Here is a 21,378-nt window from a genome sequence, read left to right as displayed (position 1 = left end):
AAACATTGAAAATGCTATTCTCCGTTAATCATTACCATAAACCATTAAAGAAAATGTAATCTGTAAATTTAACTTGTTGAATTGCTGAAGTTTTTGGAAGTTTCAGACATACTGTATATGCAGATGACCTTCATTTAGACACGAATAAGCAAACCTGGCATGTTACAAAAGATAAAAGATAGAACCATATTTACTAAGTCATTTAAAGGTTTTGCAGAAGAAACTGATATAAATACTTTTATGCCCAAAAATGACAAAATTATACCCGGAGTGATACCTTTATTGGCTAACCAGAAAATAGATATATATCCAAGCTTTCAGAGCACAGAGGCTCCTTCTTCAGGCAATATTACAAATGAATATAGCCTGAAGAAGGAGCCTCTGTGCTCTGAAAGTTTGCATATATATCTATTTTCTGGTTAGCCAATAAAGGTAGCACTCCAAGAATACTTTTGTCATTTTTGGGCATAAAAGTATTTACATCGATTTTTCTGGTTAACACGGTACCACAATATAACTTTGTATTGTACAGCAGTATAAACTGCAACTTTTCTCATCACTCATCAGATTTGAAAAATGACAAAAGTAGAAACCACAATCTCTATGAAATTCAAGTTTAGTGATCTTTTTTTCAAATAAATTAGCAAGAAAAGCACAAATTTTGTATGCACATCTCTGACTACTCAAATGTCTGCTAACTAAAAATAAACCATTTTTTTTTTATTACATTTGGTGCAATGTTTTCCAACTGTTTCTTCCAGCGGGTGGTGGCATTGTAATAGAAAAAGCATTGGTTACCTGAGAAACAGGAGAGCCGGAGTGGCAGCAATGGAGCTGCAGAAGATTTAGAAGGGAGGTAGTGATGAGCAGCAACCGTGGTCCAGGTCAATACTCTCAGGCCGTAGACAGGAGCTGTGCAAATTCGGTTGTCCTCTGGTATCCTAGGCTTGGCGAGATGTCACTTGTGCGCCACACAAGCTGGTGAATCAAATCGAGACACCATGCCAGGCTAGAGACTCAAACGCCACATCTAAGAACCCAGAAGCTCAGGAAATAGGGAAAAGATTGGCAAGAAGAGATTTTCTCATCTCTACCAGTAAGTTCTCCTTCTTTTATAACTCTGTTACGCCCCCACTTCAGATAGACCCATTCTTTCTTGATTCTGGACCACCCCTTTAATGTATAATTTATGGTCTACAGAACTTGGTGGTGCTCTGTTGTATCAAACATACTGACAAATATGTCAAGTGCAATTTATTGGCTCTAGGAATATGTATTCACTAGTTGCATAGTCACAGATGTGTACATACTTTCACAAAATATTCACATGATTTTTTTTTTTTTAAAAGATAAAATCACAGAACATTCACGGTCATGCTGATAAGGCAGGAGGTGTTGAAGAAGTAACATTTTTTAACACTATTCACAGGCGAATTGCAGAAGGTTTATATAAGCAGCTAAGATTGCTGAGTTCAGATTCCTGTTATATTGACTTCAAGGGTTCTCTAACACGAGCGTATACATCGGACAAGTGCTATCTGATGTTTTATTGCATAGCACTTGGATAAAATGATATTCTATGGGGCTGTGCAGATCAGCGTTTTTCTCTCATGACGATTCAGCATCAGAAAAAATTTACAGCATGCTGCGATTTACAGCGTAAATCAGATGTCACTCATCCATTCAAGTCTATGAATGAGTGGAAGTCATTGGACTGCACTCTGATGATATCTGAGTGCAGTCGAATTTCTGTGGACTCACACAATGAAGAAAGATGATGGAGAAATCGTGTTCTCCCTTTTCTCTTCACCTGTGCTATGATTCTCTCATGCAAGAGAATCTGATCACACTATGCTGTCACTCGAATAAAACTCTGGTTAGAGTCTGGTCAGAATGTAATTAGTGTAAGGTGCCAGACGGCGGTAGCCATGGTCGAGCTGCTGCTGTATTATGCCCTGGCACATTACAGGAAAATCGTGTCCCCGGCCCAGTGTGCTATCTTGTGTAGGGTGCATTACACTCACTTGCAGGCTGCAGGCCTCCGCTTTCTTCTGGTCTCCATCCTCAGGCACAGCCACACACACATCAATGGACCCACCCAGTTTGTTTTGTAATAAAGAAGTTTACTTAACTGTCGATTTTCGTCATAAGAAACACACAGTGTTGGGCACAACCTTTTCTGCTGTTTTGGTTCATAGCACAGTACGCTTTCATTTTTTACTTTTGTTCAGCCTGCACTATCCTTACACTTACTGATTCCTTCAAGCGCAGGGATTTCCCATCTGGCCCCACAATATTTACTAGATTCGTTAATTTTCCCTCTAGCTTTTCCACCTCCATCTTACTCTGTACAGAAGGGGTTAAGGTGCTCACAATAGAACCTGTATTGAGCCTTAGAATACGGAAGGGGTTAAGGTGTTTTTCAAAGCACCTATATCGAGCCTTAAAGTTTCCTTGCTGACTGTTAAGGGGATGGTTCCAAACAACTTTATTAAATAATGGAAAGCAACCGAACCCGGGGTCCGCGATGCAGCCTGGTGGACTGCGGCCGAACACCTTCTAGGTGAGAAGGTAAAACAACCAACTTAAATAACAATCCCCTCCGTGTTACTGCACACAGGAACGGGAATAGGGATTCGCACTATCTCCGTTAACTGCACGAGAGATGTGCGATAAATAATGTATCTGTAGTCCTGTTACAGCACTGGGACTACACAGCAGGCGGTAGGATGCGAGGGTGCCCCACGCCGGCGTATAAGTGCTCCCAGCCGGCGTGCTACCCGACTGAGGAGTATCTCTCCACGTGGCATACAGGCGGTGCTGGGAATATGGCGACTGCAGACTGCTCAGGGTGTATGATGACCCCTTTGTCAGAGCCAGACTGTCAGACGAAGCTACCTGCCTCCCTCCGTCTAAGGCTGCCTATCCCCCGCTAAACCTGCCTGAATCAAGCTAAAGCACACGTGGAGCTCAAACGACCAAGCGTCCACACAACAACACCATCACAGCTCAATGATCAGAGCGCGCCGCCATGTTTGTGGGCAGGCTTTTTTAAGATTAAGCCCTGTCCACCGTCGCACTATTGGTGACGTCACCCGCGACCAATCAGGCGGTGCCAGGTCACCGGGTCACCTGACTCCCAAACCACCAATCACGGTCCGCCATGTCACGGGCATGCTCAGTGCAGAGAACCCTGGACTTAGGCTGCAGCAGCCCTGTTTCCCTCCGCAACCTATCCTTCATGTTGCTGGGAACAAAGACCCGAGAGACAACCTGTACATCTTGTGCACCAGCTAGGCGTTGGGACTGACGATGATGCTGTGCAGCATCTGGACTGGAATGGGAGACCACAGAATCAACTGATGGTTCTCAACCCAATGACATTGCAGGAATGTCCACAGGGAATTTTGTAAGGTCCCACACTGCTCAGAATAAAATGTGCTGTCCCGAACTTGACCTTGTCACTGTTACCAGAACAAGGCTCTCATAGACTTGTTTTGAAAAGTGACCTCTGTGCAGCTTTATGAAACCCTGGAGCTGGTCACTTTTCACCTGAGACTAACTGGAGCGACCCTCGAAACGGATAAAGTTGGTGGCAGGTGAGTATCAGACAGGGTGCACGGGTGTGACAAAATCGGATACCCTCACCCTGTGTTGTCTGAGAAGTATTATGCCAAAGGAAGACACCGGGTTTTCACAACAGGACTTACATTTAAAGCACCACTCAAGCGGTGCAATAAAAAAAAACCTAGAGTGGTGCTTTAAGGTTTGCAATATTGATGTCACATTGCCGATGCTAGACCCAATAAGTGAGCTCAGCAGAACTGAGCGGCTCCTGCCGTCAAATCGGGCTCAGTCGTTGAGCCCAGTTATTGGCTGCAGCGCTGACGATGTGATGTAAGCACTGTAGACACCAGGATCAGAAGCAATGACTCAGCACTGGACCCAGTAATGATGAGTAATGTAAAGTTTTTTTTTTTTTTTCAAGTTGCTGGACAGCGTTTTTCCCAAACCGGAAAACTCCTGTTTTTTTTTTTTTGCACTTTTTATTAGTACCACTATGGAAAATTGAATGAAAGTGATATTGTTTGATCACTTCTATAATATATTTCACTACTCAATGAAAAATAGCAAACATACTATTAAACCCTGGGTCGGGGCCTATAACGAGTGTAAACATTGAACACCAGGAGGTATTTGTAAGGAATCTCCAAGACAAATTGACATGTTGCAGATTTCAAACACAAACTAAAGGTCAGTTTACACTTCATAAAATAACAGCACAGTATGCATGAGATTTCTACAGTATAAACCCCATCCATTGGAAAAGTAAGACACTGTGTTTTTTGCACAGCAAATATACACAGCGTCAGGAACAGTAAAAAAAAACCTCATTGTGGAAACTTAGCCTAAAAGGTTGTACTGTGATTTATAGAGTAGCTAGATTCTCTCTTGGTTTACCCTTTCACGACATATGACGTAAATTTACGTCATATGTCATATCCCTGCCTTTGATCCGGGATCATAAGCCGATCCTGCATCTTTCGCTGTATATGATGGTTGATATCATTAGCCATCATGTGCCTTTAACAGTCGTGGGTGGAGCAGAGTTAACCTGTTAAATCCTGCAGTCAATCTCTGACAGCGGCATTTAACACGTGTCGGCAGGGGGGCGCATTGTTACATGCTCCCATCGGTGCCCGGGGCTGGTGTTCATAGGAAATCGTGATTTTAGCTATACATAGCAGTGCTAAGGCACTGCTATGTATAGTACAAGCAATCGTATTATCCCAGCTTCAAGTCTATTACATACATTAAAAGATAAAAAAAACTTTTTAGAAATATGAAAAAAATAAAACAACACACAAGTTCAAATCTTTTGCCCCTTTAAAAATAAAACAATTAAAAAAAAGATTGTTGTGTTTTGATAAATGAAAATATAACGCAAATGAATCAGATTGGTCAACAGTGTAACGAGAAAAGAAATCAAAATGTCAAAATTACTTTTTTTTGGCCACAACATTGCAATAAAATGCAATAAGAGGTGATCACAACATTGTATCTCCTCCAAAATGGTATCAGTAAAGACATCAGCTTAGGGCACAAAAAATAAGTCCTCACACAGCCCCATAGCCTGAAAAATAAAAACATTACCGGTCTCGGAATAAAGCCACAAAAGCTAATTTTTTTTACACATTTTTGTTTTCACCACTTAAATTTTAAAAAACGATACATGTTTGGTATTGACTAGTGTTGAGCATTCCGATACTGAAATATCGGGTATCGGCCGATATTCGCGGTATCGGAATTCCGATACTTAATTCCGATACTTTTACAATATCGAATACCGGAATCGGAAGTTCCCATAATGCCTGCGCTCTGCAGTGTCTCTGAAGGATGACAAGCTGGGTGGCAGCGCTCAGCTGAGATCCAGCCTGTCATCAGAATGCCATCCCAGCGTGGGAGAATTCTCCTGATTGTTTAAAAGCCGGCGGGCGGTAAAAAGCCGCCGGCTTTTAAACAATCACACAGCCCCATACTGCTTCCCGGCAGCCTCCCACCTCGATCCTCCGCTCCTCTCGCCACCTCCAATCCCAATCGTAAGTTAGGACCGGGCGGGGAGCACAGCACCAAGGTGCGGGGAGCGAAGGACCCGGGCGGGGAAGCCGGCAGTGAAAAGACTTCACCGCCGGCTTTCCCGTTCTGTGCTGCGCTTTCCCGCCGGTTATTTCAAATGAACAGCTGAGGTATCAGGTGATGCTGATCAGCTGTTCATTTGAAGTCGCCGCGGTGCCCTCAGAGGGTTCATGTGAGTTCATGCTTGACTGCATTGAATGAACTGACATGAACTTTCCCACGGCCGCACAGGTCAGCCTCACCTCCCAGACGATCAGCCCTTCATGATTGGTGTGTGTGGGTGTCTGTGCGATGTCTGCGGGTGTGCGCGATGTCTGTGCGATGTGTGCGGGTGTGCTGGTGTGCGCGGTGTCTGTGCGATGTCTGCGAGTGTGTGCGGGTGTGCGCTGTGTCTGTGCGATGTGTGCGGGTGTGTGCGTGCAGGCAGACATAGGCCGATGTGACACTACTACTCCCATCGGCCTATGTCTGTCCCCCGTCCACTCGTGCCAGCAGGATCAGCTCGATGGGAGCAGTAGTTCCCATCAGCCTGCTCCTGCTATTTAAATTGCCCTACTGTGTCCCCAATAAATGTTAAATACATGTCATTGGTGGCCAGTGGTTACCTACAATAAATTAGTTCATACATTACCTGTTCCCGCCGATCGCCACCTAAAATAAAGTAAAAAATAAAAAACTACACCTATACTCACCTAGACACCTAATTCCCCGAAGCCATCGATCTCCTGTAATAAAATATAAAATAATAAACCACAACCTTATCCTTACCCCTCCGTAGCAGTCCACGAGTGTCCCACGATGATCTCCAGTTTAGAGCAGCCACATAGAATGTGACCGTTCTGAACCGCTGCCGCCGCTAGAATGACGGGGCCGTAAAGCAGCCCCGTCATTGCATAAGCGGGTTCGCCGGAGTTCAGGCAGCACTGCTCCGGTCAGCTACTTTACGGCCCTGCTGTATCGTGAGAAATTCCCACTGTACAGCAGTGCCGTAAAGGAGGTCTCCAGAGCAGCGCTGCCTGAATGCACTCCGGTGACCTCAGTCAGTGGCTCCCGCTGCCGGGAGCGGACGTGTTCCCGGCAGTGTGAGCTTACAGCAGCCATGCACAGCTGTCACCATCTCCAGATGTGACAGCTGTGCATGGGAGATCAGCGCAGGAACGTGGACAGGTAACTATTTTTTTTTTTTAGTAAACTAAGAATTAAATAAAATTGTGTGTTTTATTTCAAATAAATTATTTTTTTCTGGGTGTAGTGTGTTTTTTCTTTTTAACACTTTGTAGGTTAGTAATGGGGGTGTCTTATAGACGCCCATCATTACTAACCTGGACTTCATGGCAGCCGGCGCTGACATGAACCCCAGCCCTATTACCCCCTGCCACCGCACCAGGGCAGCGTGGAAGAGCGAGGCTAAGTGCCAGAATTGGCGCATCCTATGGATGCGCCATTTCTGGGGCGGCTAACGGCTGGTGTTTCTAGCCTGGGAGAGGGCCAATATTCATGGCACCCTTCCTGGGCTATTAATATCAGCCCCTAGCTGTCTGCTTAGCCTTTGCTAGCTATTAAAATAGGGGGGACACCACGTCATTTTTTTGGGGGGGTCCCCCATTTTAATAGCTAGTAAAGGCTAGGTATTCAGCTGGGGGCTGATATTAGTAGTCTGGGAAGCTCCGTGGGTATTACCCCCTTCCCATGCTTCAAACATCTGCCCCAGCTGTCTGCTTAACCTCCGCTAGAGACTAAAATTATGGGGGATCCCACGCCAATTTTTTTTTTAAATAAATCCTTTATTTTAACACTAAATGACATTTGAGGAGTTAATAAAGATGCAGTCCCTAAATTATTATTTATTTTTTAATTATATTTTCCCAAAAATTTTGACGTGGGCTTTGCTATATTTTTGTATGCCAGCCAGGTACAGCATCCAGCTTCTATGAACGCGCCATTTTCCGGGGTGGCTGCCGACTGCAATTTGCAGCGGGGGGGGCCCAGAAAGCTTGGGCCTCCCTGCGCTGCAGATTCCATCCCCCAGCTGCCTAGTTGTACCTGGCTGGACACAAAAATAGGGAGAAGCCCCACGTTTTTTTTTTTTTAATTATTTCATGAAATTCATGAAATAATAAAGAAAAAAAGGGCTTCCCTATATTGTTGTGTCCGGCCAGGTACAAATAGGCAGCTGGTGGTTGGGGGCAGCCAGTTCCTGCCTGCTGTACCTGGCTGGACCCAAATATAGTGCGAAGCCCCGCGTCAATTTTTTTTAATTATTTCAGGAAATTCATGAAATAATTAAAAAAAAATTGATGTGGGGCTTCGCCCCAAAATTTGTGTCCAGCCAGGTACAGCAGGCAGGAACGGGCTGCGCCCAACCACCAGCTGCCTATTTGTACCTGGCCGGACACAACAATATAGGGAAGCCCTTTTTTTAAAAAATTATTTCATGAAATAATTTAAAAAAAATTGACGTGGGGCTTCGCACTATATTTGTGTCCAGCCAGGTACAGCAGGCAGGAACGGGCTGCCCCCAACCACCAGCTGCCTATTTGTACCTGGCCGGACACAACAATATAGAGAAGCCCTTTTTTTCTTAATTATTTCATGAATTTCATGAAATAATTTAAAAAAAAAATACGTGGAGCTTCGCCCTATTTTTGTGTCCAGCCAGGTACAACTAGGCAGCTGGGGGCTGGAATCTGCAGCGCAGGGAGACCCAAGCTTTCTGGGCCCCACCCGCTGCAAATTGCAGTCAGCAGCCGCCCCGGAAAATGGCGCGTTCATAGAAGCGCCATCTTCTGGCGCTGTACCCAACTCATCCAGGGCCCTGGTGCAGTGGCTCACTGGGTAATAAAGGGGTTAAGGCCAGCTTGGCATTATCAGCTGGCCCGAAGCCCGAAATTCATTGGGTCACGCCAATATTAGACATGACCACCATGAATTTCTAGTAAAGTATTTAAAAAAAACACAACACCCAGAATAAAGTCCTTTAATTGAAATAAAGACACAATTCTTTATTGTTCTAAATTAAACTATACTTACCATCACGCCCATTCCAGCTGAAGCCAACGATCTCCTGCAATAAAAGTAAAATAATAAACCAACATCATCCTTACCTTTCCATGGTTCCCACGACAGCTTCAGCTCTGCTACATCGAGATGACAGGCTGGACCGCAGCAGAACGCTGCCATCCAGCCTGTCATCCCGCAGACACTGAGAAGCGCAGGCATGCTTGCGCTCCTCAGTGTCTCTCTGTGACGGCATCCAGATGAGCCGAGGTCATGTTCAATGAACTCGGCTCACCTCATGCACGTCACTGACAGCGTGGGAAAATTCTCACGCTGAAGCGCTGAGTGCAGGAGAATTTTCCCACGCTGTCAGTGACGTGCATGAGGTGAGGTCATGTCCAATGAACTCGGCTCACCTCATGCACGTCACTGACAGCGTGGGAGAATTCTCCTGCGCTCAGCGCTTCAGCGTGAGAATTCTCCCACGCTGTCAGTGACGTGCATGAGGTGAGCTGAGTTCATTGGACATGACCTCACCTCATGCACGTCACTAACAGCGTGGGAAAATTCTCACGCTGAAGCGCTGAGTGCAGGAGAATTCTCCCACGCGGTCAGTGACGTGCATGAGGTGAGCCGAGTTCATTGTCGGCTCATCTGGATGCCGTTACAGAGAGACACTGAGGAGCGCAAGCATGCCTACGCTTCTCAGTGTCCGTGGGATGACAGGCTGGATGGCAGCGTTCTGCTGCGGTCCAGCCTGTCATCTCGATGTAGCAGAGCTGGAGCCATCGTGGGAACCATGGAAAGGTAAGGATGAGGTTGCTTTATTATTTTTCTTTTATTGCAGGAGATCGTTGGCTTCAGCTGGAATGGGCGTGATGGTAAGTATGGTTTAATTTAGAACAATAAAGAATTGTGTGTTTATTTCAATTAAAGGACTTTATTCTGGGTGTTTGTGTTTTTTTTTTAACTTTGACTATGGGGTTAGTAATGGGGGTGTCTTATAGACGCCTCTCCATTACTAACCTGGGCTTGATGTCAGCTGGCATTATAAGCTGACATCAACCCCAGCCCTATTACCCCACTGCCACCGCTACAGGGCAGTGGGAAGAGCGAGGCTAAGTGCCAGAATTGGCGCATCCTATGGATGCGCCATTTCTGGGGCGGCTGACGGCTGGTGTTTCTAGCCTGGGAGGGGGCCAATATTCATGGCACCCTTCCTGGGCTATTAATATCAGCCCCCAGCTGTTGCCTAGCCTTTGCTAGCTATTAAATTAGGGGGGACCCCACGTCATTTTTTTGGGGGGGTCCCTCATTTTAATAGCTAGTAAATGCTATGTATTCAGCTGGGGGCTGATATTAGTAGCCTGGGAAGCTCCGTGGGTATTACCCCCTTCCCAGGCTTCAAACATCTGCCCCAGCTGTCTGCTTAACCTCCGCTAGAGACTAAAATTAAGGGGAACCCCACGCCAATTTTTTTTTAAATAAATCCTTTATTTTAACATTAAATGACAAGTACAGTAATCAACACTGTCACTGTACTTCATACAGTGCCTACAAGTAGTATTCAACCCCCTGCAGATTTAGCTGGTTTGATAAGATGCAAATAAGTTAGAGCCTTCAAACTGCAAATGAGAGTAGGTTTTATGAACAGAAGCATAAATCTTACAAACCAAAAAGTTATGTTGCTCAGTTGAATTTTATTAAATTTTAAACATAAAAGTGTGGGTCAATTATTATTCAACCCCTATGTTTAATATTTTGTGGAATAACCCTTGTTTGCAATTACAGCTAATAATCGTCTTTTATAAGACCTGATCAGGCCGGCACAGGTCTGTGGAGTTATCTTGGCCCACTCCTTCCTGCAGATCTTCTCCAAGTTACCTAGGCTCTTTGGGTGTCTCATGTGGACTTTATTCTTGAGCTCCTTCCACAAGTTTTCAATTGGGTTAAGGTCAGGAGACTGACTAGGCCACTCCAACACCTTGACTTTTTCCCTATTGAACCAGGCCTTGGTTTTCTTGGCTGTGTGCTTTGGGTCGTTGTCTTGTTGGAAGATGAAATTACGACCCATCTTAAGATCCTTGATGGAGGAGCGGAGGTTCTTGGCCAAAATCTCCAGGTAGGCCGTGCTATCCATCTTCCCATGGATGCAGACCAGATGGCCAGGCCCCTTGGCAGAGAAACAGCCCCACAGCATGATGCTGCCACCACCATGCTTGACAGTAGGGATGGTATTCTTGGGGTCGTATGCAGTGCCATCCAGTCTCCAAACGTCACGTGTGTGGTTGGCACCAAAGATCTCGATCTTGGTCTCATCAGACCATAGAACCTTGAACCAGTCTGTCTCAGAGTCATCCAAGTGATCATGAGCAAACTGTAGACGAGCCTTGACATGACGCTTTGAAAGTAAAGGTACCTTACGGGCTCGTCTGGAACGGAGACCATTGCGGTGGAGTACGTTACTTATGGTATTGACTGAAACCAATGTCCCCACTGCCATGAGATCTTCCCGGAGCTCCTTCCTTGTTGTCCTTGGGTTAGCCTTGACTCTTCGGACAAGCCTGGCCTCGGCACGGGAGGACACTTTCAAAGGCTGTCCTGGCCGTGGAAGGCTAACAGTAGTTCCATAAGCCTTCCACTTACACATGATGCTCCCAACAGTGGAGACAGGTAGGCCCAACTCCTTGGAAAGGGTTTTGTACCCCTTGCCAGCCTTGTGACCCTCCACGATCTTGTCTCTGATGGCCTTGGAATGCTCCTTTGTCTTTCCCATGTTGACCATGTCTGAGTGCTGTTCACAAGATTGGGGAGGGTCTTAAATAGTCAGAAAAGGCTGGCAAAAGAGATCTTTAATCCACACATGTGAAGCTCATTATTCTTGGTGCCTGAACTACTTCTTAATACTTTAGGGGGACCAAACAGAATTCTTGTGGTTTTAGGGGTTGAATAATAAATGACACTCTGAATTAACTTTTTCCGTTTTAAAAAAAAAAAAAAAACAAAAACAAAAACAAAATTTGCTGCAGTGCATTTCCCACTTCCAGGCTGATCTACAGTACAAATGTCACAATGCCAAGTTAATTCCGCATATGTCAACCAGCTAAATCTGCAGGGGGTTGAATACCACTTGTAGGCACTGTATATATGTGACTGACATGTTTCTATCTATCTAATCTATGTATGATTCTCTATTCCTTCTATTCTAAATTGTCGGGTACAGATGCTGAATTGCCGGCCGGCTTTCTTAAAGAGACGGTGCATGAAAACACTATTATTTTTTTAAATAAATCCTTTACACTAAATGACAAGTACAGTAACCAACACTGTCACTGTACTTCATATATATGTGACTGACATGTTTCTATCTATCTAATCTATGTGTGAAGCTCTATTCTGTCTGTTATAAATTGTCGGGTACCGCTGCTGAATTGCCGGCCGGCTTTTTTAAAGAGACGGTGCATGAAAACACTATTATTTTTTTTAATAAATCCTTTACACTAAATGACAAGTACAGTAAGCAACACTGTCACTGTACTTCATATATATGTGACTGACATGTTTCTATCTATCTAATCTATGTGTGATTCTCTATTCTTTCTGTTGTAAATTGGCAGGTACCGGTGTATGCCGCTGATGAATTGCCGGCTTTTCGCATAATACATTCTACATTATTCTTAGTTGTTTTACTTCATGTAGAATTAACCTGCAAGGAAAGAAAGGGTTTATTTTCATTCCGATATTAGTGTCCCATTGACTTGCATTGGTTTCCGGTATCGGAATCGGCGATATCCGATACTTTTTGAGTATCGGTCCGATCCAATCCGATACGATATTTCCTGATATCGGAAGGTATCGCTCAATACTAGTATTGACATAATTGTACTGAGCTGGAGAATCATATTGCCTGATTCATTTAACCATATAATGAAAATGGTAAGCAAAAAACTCAAAACATAATTGTGGAATTGCACTTCTTTTGAATTTTTCACTCACTTGGAATATTATTCCCTTTTTTCCAGCACACTATGTGGTAGAATGAATAATGCTATTCAAAAGTACAACTCATCCTGCAAAAAACAAGCCGTCGTGTAGCTATATTGACGAAAAATAAAAAAGTTATGACACTTGGAAGAAGGGGAGAAAAAAGACTAAACCGAAAAAACTGAAAAGTACCATGTCATGAAAGGGTTAAACATTCTTAGTTCATGGCAAAAAATTGCTAAAGAGAATCCGTCAGCAGAATTTCATCTCCAAACTATTTATATATACACATAGCTTTTTCAAAAACAAGTCCAACAATATGTTTAGTTACTTGGCTAACAACTCCTTTTCCTGAAGTCACACAACATACAGAATGTCAGTCAAGCAGGAAGAAGCAGCGCTGGGTGAAGAGTAGAGCTGGAGTGACACAGACTTTAGATCTACAGCCACATTTGCATATAAATGTAAACACTGATTTCTCAGTAAAGAAGAAATGGACTGACTAAGTAAAGGTATTGCTGTATTTGTCTGTGAAAGAGCTAAATGCACATATAAATTGTGTGTGAAATCCTACTGATAGATTCTCTTTAACAATCTGTTGTAACATGACTAAGGATGTTTAGCCAAACTAGAGTATTCTCCAAAAATCAAAAGACACCCAGCCGTAGACAGCTGTTCAGGGTTTTTTGCCCCTCATCGGTGTAAAGCACGGCATTGGGTTACTTACTGAAAGGTCCTTGATGGACGTCTAGGGAGTTATTGCTTTTCTTTGCAGGGAATGCTGATGGTGTAAGAGGACTTTTAGGTCAATTAATACTTTGTTGGAAACAATTACCTCTTATCCAATCAGAAGTCAGGTGGTTCTCTAACGCTACTAATTGAAGGTAGCATTTCTATACGTCACTCTCCATCCTTTTAAAAAGTGGCCATATAAAGGTATTGCTGAACTTGCCGTTGAAATATCTGCAAGCACATATAAATAGTTTGTGGGTGAAGTTCTGCTGACAGATTCCTTTTAAAGTTGCTACCTCCAATAGGTGGCACTAGAGAGCGATTTTTCTCCCTCCTTGCAGACAGCTAGTTAGCATACTTATTTTGAAAATAATTAAACCATGTTTTCTATTCCTGTCAAATACCAAAGTGGAGAAAACCATTTCTAATCTTGTTGCACTACATTATACCATTTGTGAAAATATTTGTGAGCAAAAAACTAAAGTTTTGATACAAAATAAAGGTTTGAGTTTGCTGAAAGCTTTGTAACCGTTCAACAGTAAATAATCCCGAGAACCTGTCATTTCTTAATACCATAATTATGCACAGAGTGGTTCTTGTCGTCTTCCCTTGTGTTAATAATCCTCCCCAAAAAATGTTTTCAATACCATTATGTTGAGTAATGCAATGAAATTTTCATTAGCGTTATATAAAATTCTACAGAGACTATTCTGAACTAAAAAGTTTTACTCTGAAAGGCAAGCTGATGAAATAGACTCAGTTTTAAATTCCATTTGCTCTCTAGACACTACACGATTAATAATGCTGCAATTTATTGGTCCTTTTAAAAGGAAGCATTACTTATAATGGGCATTGAGTGATTTTAAACATTTTTTTGTCCTTAAGTTGTTCAGGTGGGAAGTAATTTATGTGTTCATCATTCGGCTTTGTGTAGTAAGTGCAGCACTTTTTTCTAACATTATACCTAATTTTACTTATCAGTAAAACTACTGAAACCTATTGTGCTTCTATTTTGTTATTAGAAAGTTTTCATTCTGGTCATGAAAATGTTCCCAAATATAGTAATTTATATGACTATTACTTATGTATAAAATGTAGCATACTAAAATGTGACAATTGCTCTATGTGTTTTAGTCCTTAAAGATAAGCAGATTTTATGAAATTCGAATTTGAGGGATTCGCTGAATTTTCTCAAAGAATTTGATTCATGTCAAAGAAAGAAAATGAACCAAACTTGGCCATTATGATCATATTTGCATGTATTTGAATTGGCATATAGAATCCCATAGGGTCCAATCTTCGTTCAAAAAAATATCCATTATATTTTTTATTTTGTATTTATTTATTTTATTTTTTATTTTTTAGGTTTCTTTGAGGTCAGGAACTACACACTAGGGCTCATGGGGCCTATTTCCACCTGTCAAGATTATATTGGGTTTGGGTGACTGACAAGTAGACCACTGTGACCTGAATGACTTCATGACGAATATATTTAACCAAACTGGATAAGGAGTGAATAACCAAAACTCATTTCATTTGGTGCAAATTATCTGGTATGTTTGAATTTTGACTACTCTATAGCATAAAGTCTTAATTGTGTTTGTAACATCACTTCATGGAAGACTTTTCTATTAGAGAGCCATATTTGATGTTTGCAGTAATCTTGTACTGCTTAATCACATTATTCATATGTCTTGACTTGCTCTTTAAAATCCCATATGGCCCCTCTTTGCCTTATATTTGCTCTGGACTCAGGGATATAGGCTTTACTGCTGCCGCTATACGCAATCGCAGCGTTTCCCATCACCATGGTGATGAGGTGGAGGCAGTGATATCTGTCCTCTGCTGCAATAACAGCTTCACGCAGGCACAGAGCCACTCACCGCATCTGCACAGTAGCTTCTTACTGCGGCTGCGCGGGGCCCCACATTTTGGTTGCGCACTGCCTTCTATTCACTTCTGGCACAGAGGTACCGCTTCCAACCACCGCTCTCGCTTTCTCCGTCGCACAGGTGAGTCTGCCAGCTGATCAAGATTGGCTTATCGTGTACTATACTTATACTGGGGTGCATGGCACATTTTTCACAGGCCCCTGAGGAAGCCACTCTCTGTGGCGACACGTGTGGGGCTACTTTTCAGCCCGACCTTCCTTCCCCCCCTTCCATCTCCCCCCCCTTCCCTTTTCCCATTTCCTCTTTATCCATACATGCTCAGCCATATAACCACCGCTGCATCCAAGGGGCATGTATTTGGTAAATCTTCCCTGACTGTAATTGACCAGTTGGACCAGTAGGGATACTTGGACGCAGGTGACGATACTTGGTGGGCTCTGTATATCTTTTGGCCACATTAGCGCTGAGACCTACTCTTTGTGCTTTTTGGGACCTTAACTGTGATCCGTTGAGGTCTGGGGTATGTACAATATATTTATTATTTGGTGTTTTCAGAGCACTACAGAGTGCCATTTATGCATTGAGCGTTACCAGCTTGCATTTTTTGCTGGACAACATACTAATGCAAGGTCTAATCATTTCATGCAGATTTTGTATAGGGGCTCTGTGAGTGTGCTGACCATCAACAACATTGTGTATTATTGTATACATACACTGTGTTCCAAATTATTATGCAAATAATATTTTCTCAGATTTTCCCAAATTACCTATATGAATTGCAGTCATTGTAATTTTCCAGTCAAATAACTATTAGAGTACAATTGAAAGGTTTTTGTACAAACTGCCTATGATAACAGTATATTTAAAAAAAAATGCTTGGGGTATGTCTCTATCAGTTTTGCACATCGAGAGGCTGAAATTCTTGCCCATTCTTCCTTGCAAAACAGCTCGAGCTCAGTGAGGTTGGATTGAGAGCGTTTGTGAACAGCAGTTTTCAGCTCTTTCCACAGATTCTCGATTGGATTCTGGTCTGGACTTTGACTTGGCCATTCTAACACCTGGATACATTTATTTTTGAACCATTCCATTGTAGATTTTGCTTTATGTTTGGGATCATTGTCTTGTTGGAAGATAAATCTCCGACCCAGTCTTAGGTCTTTTGCAGACTCCAACAGGTTTTCTTCCAGAATGGTCCTGTATTTGGCTCCATCCATCTTCCCATCAATTTTAACCATCTTCCCTGTCCCTGCTGAAGAAAAGCAGGCCCAAACCATGATGCTGCCACCACCATGTTTGACAGTGGGGATGGAGTTTTGAGGGTGATGAGCTGTGATGCTTTTACGCCAAACATATCGTTTTGCATTGTGGCCAAAAAGTTTGATTTTGGTTTCATCTGACCAGAGCACCTTATTCCACATGTTTGGTGTGTCTCCCAGGTAGCTTGTGGCAAACTTGAAATGAGACTTTTTATGGATATCTTTGAGAAATGGCTTTCTTCTTGCCACTTTTCCATAGAAGCCAGATTTGTGCAGTGTACGACTGATTGTTGTCCTATGGACAGACTCTCCCACCTCAGCTGTAGATCTCAGCAGTTCATCCAGAGTGATCATGGGCCTTTTGGCTGCATCTCTGATCAGTCTTCTCCTTGTTGGAGATAAAAGTTTAGAGGGACGGCCGAGTCTTGGTAGATTTGCAGTGGTCTGATACTCCTTCCATTTCAATATGATCGCTTGCACAGTGCTCCTTAAGATGTTTAAAACTTGGGAAGTCTTTTTTGTATCCAAATCCAGCTTTAAACTTTGCCACAACAGTATTTCGGACATGCCTGGTCTGTTCCTTGGTCTTCATGATGCTCTCTGCACTTGAAACAGAACCCTGAGACTATCACAGAGCAGGTGCATTTATACGGAGACTTGATTACACACAGGTGGATTCTATTTATCATTACCAGTCATTTAGGACAACAATGGATCATTCAGAGATCCTCACTGAACTTCTGGAGTGAGTTTGCTGCACTGAAAGTAAAGGGGCCGAATAATATTGCACGCACCACTTTTAATTTTTTAATTTTTTTAAAAAGTTTAAAATATCCAATAAATATCGCTCCACTTCATGATTGTGTCCCACTTTTTGTTAATTCTTCCCCCAAAAAAATAAAATTTTATATCTTTATTAGTGTTGAGCGAACACTAAAATGCTCGGGTGCTCGAAGCTCGGGTCGAGCTTGCCGTGATACTCGGGTGCTCGACCCGAGCAACGAGCCCCATGTTAGTCTATGGGAGACCCGAACATTTTTGCGGCGGCACCCCCGGCAGTCTGTAGAAAGCCTAACAAGTGCCCAAAATGATAGTGACAGTGCTCAAATGACATGGGGACAGCATGAGGATCACCCCAGGAAGCATTTCTGACCCCCAGGTCACTGCTGTCAACAACGTGGTCAGAGGTATTAAGCCATTTTTAAGGGTTCACAATAAAACGATCAAAAACTAAACTGAAACTGCTTTCCTGTGAAATATGTTAAGGAAGTTCCTTTCCAGGGTAAAGACTTATGTATAAGGTAAAATAAATAACCCCCCAAAAAAATACTCCTCCACACCTTGGGCTATGTTCACAAGTAGCATTTTTATGCGTTTTTGCACTTTTGCATTGCTTTCAACCGTGACAAATGCATTCACCGGGAAATGTGATTTTAACATTTTACAACCTTATCTGTCCCCATGTCTTTTCACACATGCATACAGTGCTGAAAAGACATGGGGACAACATGGGGAAGACCCCTGGAAGCAGCTCTGACACCCAGGTCACTGCCTAAAAGTGTGCCCCTCAGAAGTCATCCTTGCCGCATCAGAAGATGCAGACTTGCAACTTTCCGCGTGCAAGTTCTTGTCCCAGGGCACTGTTCAATTGTACCTCCCCCATTCCTTGCAATACAAGCACAAACATGCAGCCAACCACCCACTCACCCCCAGGCTGCAATACCATACTGCTAGCTTGCTTGCACTTGAAATTGGGCCTTTTAGGCATGTGGAGGCGGAATCTGGCCACCACGTCATGGCTGCGTTGGCTGCCAGGAATCCATACTCAGTCCCAAGCCGCCCGGCGGCCGGGTGTTCACGCTCGGTCCCCAGCCGCCTGGGGGCAGCCGGGTGTCCATTAACGGTCCCCAGCCGCCCCTATTTCTTCTTGTAACTTCCCCCCCACACACTTTTCTTAGCCCAGCCTGCTTTAGGGCAGCATTGGACGAGCCCACCAAAGAACCAGACTCCTCCTGTGGACCCTGGCTTCTCCATCAGGGGAGTTGAGAGCGCCAAGGTGAGGACCATGATGATGATGATACAAGTTAGCATCTGCTTTGTTTTCTTGGAATGCAAGCGTAAGTGTGCAGCCTGCCACCCACCCACCCTCAGGCTGCAATTCCATACTGCTTGCTTGCACTTGAAATTGGGTCTTTTAGGCATGTGGAGGCGGAATCTGGCCACCACGTCATGGCTGCGTTGGCAGCCTGAAATCCATACTCAGTCCCCAGCCGCCCGGCAGCCGGGTGTCCACACTCGGTCCCCAGCCGCCAGGGGGCGGCCGGGAGTCCATACTCGGTCCCCACCCACCCCGCGGCCGGTTGTCCACACACGGTCCCCAGCCGCCTGGGGGCAGCCGGGTGTCCATAAACGGTCCCCAGCTGCCCCTATTTCTCCTTGGAACTTCCCCCCACACACTTTTCTTAGCCCAGCCTGCTTTAGGGCAGCATTGGACGAGCCCACCAGAGAACCATACTCCTCCGGTGGGCCCTGGCTTCTCCATCAGGGGAGTTGAGAGTGCCAAGGTGAGGACCATGATGATGATGATACAAGTTAGCATCTGCTTTGTTTTCTTGGAATGCAAGCGTAACTGTGCAGCCTGCCACCCACCCACCCCCAGGCTGCAATACCATACTGATAGCTTGCTTGCACTTGAAATTGGGCCTTTTAGGCATGTGAAGGCGGAATCTGGCCACCACGTCGTGGCTGCGTTGGAGGCCTGGAATCCATACTCAGTCCCCAGCTGCCCGACGGCCGGGTGTCCACACTCGGTCCCCAGCCGCCAGGGGGCAGCCGGGTGTCCATACTCGGTCTCCAGCCACCTGGGGTAGCCGGGTGTCCATAAATAGTCACCAGCCACCCCTATTTCTCCTTGGAACTTCCCCCACACACTTTTCTTAGCCCAGCCTGCTTTAGGGCAGCATTGGACGAGCCCACCAGAGAACCACACTCCTCCGGTGGGCCCTGGCTTCTCCATCAGGGGAGTTGAGAGTGCCAAGGTGAGGAGCATGAGGATGATGATAGAAGTTAGCATCTGCTTTGTTTTCTTGGAATGCAAGCGCACGTATGTAGTAGCAGCTAGGCCAGAGGTGGTCAGCATTTTGGCGCATATCCTACCTCCTCCGAGGATTGCTGGATGTTTTCCTGCTACTATCCCAGTTCTCTGGCTCCCGATAAAACAAAGCTTCAGGTGATAAACGATGAATGAGGCAGTAGCAAAGGAGAAAGAGCAGTAGGAACAGGGACCATTCACATCAATATCAGGCCAGTCAACCACATATGTCTTGTAGGATATGTTTCTGTAACAAAAGGAGCGGTTCGGCTACACAGTTATAGGGCATATTGTAATGCCTACCAAAAATTTTGAGGTACTCCAATGCCCCTTGGAAATGACATGGAGGTCCGAGGGCCTTAACTAAACCGTTTTTTCCATTTATAGCACCTGGGTCTCCTGTACACTGTTTGCCTAAGCAGTGAATGGAAGGCTTTCCAAAAATTATGAGGAAATGCAATGCCCCTTGAACCAGACGTGGATTACAGCATACTAAAAACCTTCTACCCATTATTGGGGAGTGGGTCTCCCCTAGTTTTTGCCTTTGCATTGAAAAGCAAAAGCTGACTAAAATTAGGAGGAAATGCAATGCCCGTTGGAACAGTCGTGGAGGTTAGAGGTAATTAAAAACAACATTTCAATGCCCCTTGGAAGAGCTGTGGAGTTCAAAGTGGCTTAAGAAGACGCTTTAAATGCCCCTTTGAAGAGACGTGGAGGTCACAGTAGCTTAACGAGATGGTTTTAATGCCCCTCGGAAAAGTGGTGGAGGTCGCAGTAGCTTAAAAAGAAGGTTTTAATGCCCCTTACAAGAGTCATGCTGTACAGCATCTTAAAAACATTATTCCCATTATTGGGGAGTGTGTCTCCCATAGTCTTTGCTTATGCCTTTCAAGCAAAAGCTGACAAAAATTAGGACGGAGGAACTTGCAATGCCCCTTACAAGAGCCATGCAGTACAGCATATTACAAAAATTATTCCCATTATTGGGGAGTGGGTCTCCCATAGTCTTTGCTTATGCCTTCCAAGCAAAAGCTGCCAAAAATTAGGATGGAGGAACTTGCAATGCCCCTTACAAGAGCCATGCAGTACAGCATATTACAAACATTATTCCCATTATTGGGAAGTGGATCTCCCATAGTATTTGCTTATGCCTTCCAAGCAAAAGCTGCCAAAAATTAGGACGGAGGAAATTGCAATGTCCCTTACAAGAGCCATGCAGTACAGCATATTACAAACATTATTCCCATTATTGGGGAGTGTGTCTCCCATAGTCTTTGCTTATGCCTTCCAAGCAAAAGCTGTCAAAAATTAGGAGAAAATGCAATGCCCGTTCGAAGAGTCATGGAGGTTAGAGTTAATTAAAAACAACATTTCAATGCCACTTGGAAGAGCTGTGGAGTTCAGAGTGGTTTAGCAAGACGCTTTTAATGCCCCTCAGAAAAGTGGTGGAGGTCTCAGTAGCTTAACAAGACGCTTTTAATGGCCCTTGGAAGAGACGTGGAGTGCAGAGTGTTTTAACAAGACGGTTTTAATGCCCCTTGGAAGAGACGTGGTGGTCACAGTAGCTTAACAAGACGCTTTTATTGCCCCTTGGAAAAGTGGTGGAGGTCACAGTAGCTTAACAAGACGCTTTTAATGCCCCTCGGAAAAGTGGTGGAGGTCGCAGAAGCTTAACAATGACACTTTTAATGCCCCTTGGAAGAGACATGAAGTTCAGAGTGGTTTACTAAGACGATTTTAATGCCCCTTGGAAGAGACGTGGAGGTCACAGTAGCTTAACAAGATGCTT

Source organism: Phyllobates terribilis, unplaced genomic scaffold, assembly GCF_046119375.1.
Source record: "Phyllobates terribilis strain yellow unplaced genomic scaffold, ASM4611937v1 Scaffold_2__4_contigs__length_985480577, whole genome shotgun sequence".
In the NCBI taxonomy this organism is placed as follows: domain Eukaryota; kingdom Metazoa; phylum Chordata; class Amphibia; order Anura; family Dendrobatidae; genus Phyllobates; species Phyllobates terribilis.
This window is presented reverse-complemented; position numbering follows the sequence as displayed.